This window comes from Cavia porcellus, unplaced genomic scaffold, assembly GCF_034190915.1.
Source record: "Cavia porcellus strain 051 isolate PalLab524CR breed Dunkin Hartley unplaced genomic scaffold, mCavPor4.1 scaffold_16, whole genome shotgun sequence".
NCBI lineage: Eukaryota > Metazoa > Chordata > Mammalia > Rodentia > Caviidae > Cavia > Cavia porcellus.
The window spans coordinates 60,690,404-60,694,396 of NW_026947499.1; the positions used below are offsets into that span (position 1 = coordinate 60,690,404).

Sequence of the window (3,993 nt, forward strand, 5' to 3'; positions counted from 1 at the left end):
GTGACTTCAGTAATTTCCTAGATAAACGGTGTACCCAGCTGTCCACCAATTCAAAAAATATTTGCCCTCTGCGAAGCACTCATACCCATTACCAGCTCAACCACGTCATCTCTATGGTGCTCCTTCCATCAGCCCATTAATGACTGCTGCTTGTCGCTGACCCCTGTCTGACATATAGATTGTGTTTGTCTGACTCACGATGCTCCAACTTTTATTTTGTCCTTGCTCTGCAGGTTTTTGTCTTACCTTCTTCAATATACCTTCCTCCTCTTTCCCTTCCTTTTGATGTACTTGCTCCCCCACACTACATGGCAAACTCTCCTTTTTCCTACTTGTTCAAAGTATTGCTGCTGGCTGGAAGCCTTCCATGCTGCCTCTGCTTTGAACTCATGTCTTTCTCATTCCACCGGGTTTACCCCAAGTCATGCACGCAGGTGACCTGGACTCTTTAGCGCCAAGCAGATGTTACACACTCTACAGAGGGCTCCTCACTGCCTGACTCTCTGGAGACTCTGAAATCTAAAAATTTTAAAATGTCAGTTCCAGTAAGACTTCTAGAGCTTGGGAAAGCTGCAGGGTATGCTGTATTCAAATGTATCAAGGACCACAAGGCTCAGAGACCGACAGAGCAGTACTTGGTCGAGGCAGCTGCTAGATCCCAGTGCAAAGATGCTCTGCTCCAGGTTTTGGTCTTCATCAGGAGATTTACTAAATTCTAGGAAAGGAGCAGGTGGGAGCCAACTGGCCTGGGCGTAATAATCATTCTGTTTACTTTCTAACACCATTCCTGCATTAACTGTGGGCCTGTTCACAGTTACATGTAGATTTTCAGTTCTGTGACATCTAACCTAGCACACATGCTGCAGAATGAGCACCACCATCTACATGCTATCTTGGAGTTTGTTTACTTGATAGTTTATCCTTTTTATTATTCTACAGATTTCATAATTATGTCTTAGTTATACATTTAGTACTCATAGGTGAATATCTGTGTAAATCCACTGTTTTACTTATTATTTTATTTGGTTCTAAATCTTCTACATTATCTGTATAATTCAGACAACTGTAAATCAAGAACATACAATCTTACTGGTTTTTTAAGGTATGTTAGTTAAAAAGGGCTTCATTTTGGCATATTTGTTCATGCATGTAACATAATCCCATCATTTCCCCCATTATCCCTCTTTCCTCCTCCATCCATTATCCACTTCTCTGGTAGTCTTCTTTCCTGTCATTTCTTTAAACAAAAATTTTTTGCTGTATTCTTCATATGAGAGAAAACATGGTATTTGATTTTTGAATCTAGTTTATTTCACTAAGCTTGATGGTCCCCAGTTCCACCTGTTTTCCTGCAAATTATATGGTTTAATCTTTATGGCACATTATTTTTTATCCATTCATCTGTTGATGAGCATCAAGGCTAGTTTCACTGCTCAGCTGTTTTGAATTGCACTGCAGTAAATATGAGTGTTCAGGGATTGCTCTAGTAGGCTAATATAATTTTTGCAGGAGCATACTGAGGGATGGTACAGGTGGATCTAGATGGGTATGCTTTTAGTCCCCCCAGCCCACACACAGAATTTAGGACTTTTAACTTATCCCAAAATCATTGAAGCAAAGAATCATAATACATCTTGTTTTCCTTTAACTCTCCCTAACACACACCAACAAAAACTATTTTTAGGAAAAAAAATGGTTTTGTACAAGGGATGAAACAATATAAATTCAAAACTTACAGATCAAGGTTAGCTCTATCACTCCTCTCTTTAAAAAGCTGATGAATCTTCAGGAAAACCAACAGGGTACATTGGGTACCTCTCTCCTAAAACGTCATCTCTACACTTCCTGAGTAGACCACAGGGTGCACATTCTGTTGGAATGTCTTCAGAAGGCTCTGTCATTGACAGGTAACAAAGCAAAACCCCAGAGTCCTTTCTTTCCAACCAAGAGGTACAGACAGGGACAGAGGGGACTATTTAAATGTCCTCTCCTTTCCTTGTGGCTTGTGGTCTCCACCTCCACCTCTGTCTCCACTGAAGCTACTTCACCCTCCAAAGTGCTCCCCACCCCCGCCTCTGCCTCCAAATCTACCTCACCTGCCTCTGCGTCCACCTGGCCCCCGAAGCTGCCTTCTTCCTTGGACTTGGCCTAGTCCAAGGTGCCTTTGTTTCCATCCATTTCACCACCTTCCATGCCCCCTTGGAAGCCTTGGCATCGTCCTTAGTATTGAAGTTTACAAAACCAAATCCCTTGGAGGAGCCAGTTTCCTTACTCCAGGGTAGTCAAGAGAGGTCAGATGACCCCTTACGGTCTCTTTGGTGGTTTCCTCAGACAGACCTTGGACAAATAGGGTTTTGGATGGCTGGTTCTTGCATTAGGTGACCCCTGGGTCCCTGCAGTTCCAGTCTGAGCGTTTTGTCCTAAATTTCCCTTTTATTGCAGTTCAAAGCTTCTTTTGCAACTTCAAATGAGGTGAATTCTACAAAGGTGTACCCTTTAGATTTGCCATTTTGGTTCTGGGGCACTTTGATGAAAGTTGCCTTCTTGAATACTTCCGAAGAGTTTCTTCTGTCATGCTGTAGGGGAGGTTGCTTAAATACAGCTTTTGATTCACCACTCTAGGTGCTGCTCTTTCCTCTCTGGAGCCTTGCTTCTGACCTTTCTCTTCAGTGTAGTAGAGGAAAACAGATCACCCATCAATCTCTGCTCTCTGTTTTTCTTCAAAGACTTTCTGTTTCTGCATCAGATTCCATCTTAAATTGCATATAAATAATCCCTTTATTCTTCCCATCCTTGCTGACTAGTCTGATCCCATGGCATCTTCAAACACTTCTTTTAATTCATCCTGAGTGACTTTGTAAGGGAGATTTTTGACCAAAAGTTTTCTTGCATCTCTGTCTTTCCTGCTGTCTTTTCCTTTGGGTTTCTCTAGTTTAATTTCACTGCCAAAGACTTTTAAGCCCGTGAGTCGCAAGGCTTTTTCCAGGTCTGCAGCAGATTCAAAGACTACATAGCTGAACTTCTAGTTTGTACCAATTCTGACATCCACAGTAGTGAGTTCATTTTCAGCAAAAACTTTGCTGATACCAGTTTTTAATTCAGAAGCAGACTTGTTAGAACTGAGATTTCCAACGAAGTGACTGAATGCTGGAGAAGGTTCTGCGCTTTCCACTTTCTGTTTCTTGGCTCCAGGAGCTGCCATCAGGTAATTTCCTTCTTTCATTTTCCAGGCTCTTCCTCCTCTTCCTCATCTGCATCCTCCTCCTCCTCCTCCTCCTCAGTCATGGTCTTGGCTTTTACAGGTTTCTTTCCTTTGGTTGGTGTGGTTTCCATAGCTGCTGCTTCTTTTTTTTTTAAAATTTTATTTAAGGAGAAAAGAAAAAAAAAACAGAGAAAGGGTACAAGTTATACAGATTTACAGAAAAAAAATGAACAGTAGGAAATCACTAGTTAATGGATTACATATTGTCATCTTAGAAATAATTGTTCAAGTCACAAAAAATCCTTGAGTACAACTTTGTATACTGTAGCATTAAGTATATCAAAACATTTAAGAGAATGACAGCATTACAGAGTATTTAGAATCGACTAACAGAAAATGAACAATGGTTTCTGTATAATCTCCTTGTCTTTAAAAGGTTTTTGCTTATACTATCGTACATAATAAAATCCAATAAGATGCAACCTATTTAGACCATTGGAGACAGAGGGACAAAAGCTAGATGAGACTTCAAAACAAGATGTTACTAAATCAGTATCCTATCATCCAATCTTCTCTGCTTCATTTCTGTTGAGCTCTTTTTCTGTCATTAGCTGTCAGTTTGTCTTCTTCATTTTGTTCTCTGCTCCATTCGTTGTGGCCTCCCCGCCACTATTTCTGGATTCTTTGTATTTTTCTTTTTTTTAGAATATCCTGCAATACGCTCTGTAGAGTTGAATTGGTGGTTGCAAATTCCCCCAGTTCCTCTTTATCCTGGAAGCACCTTGTTTTTC

At 40.7% G+C, this 3,993-nt stretch overlaps 1 pseudogene; it reads right to left on the reverse strand.

Annotated features, from left to right (window-relative positions):
- Positions 1-1,884: 1,884 nt before the first annotated feature.
- On the reverse strand, positions 1,885-3,333 carry LOC101789110 (nucleolin-like; annotated as a pseudogene).
- Positions 3,334-3,993: the final 660 nt, after the last annotated feature.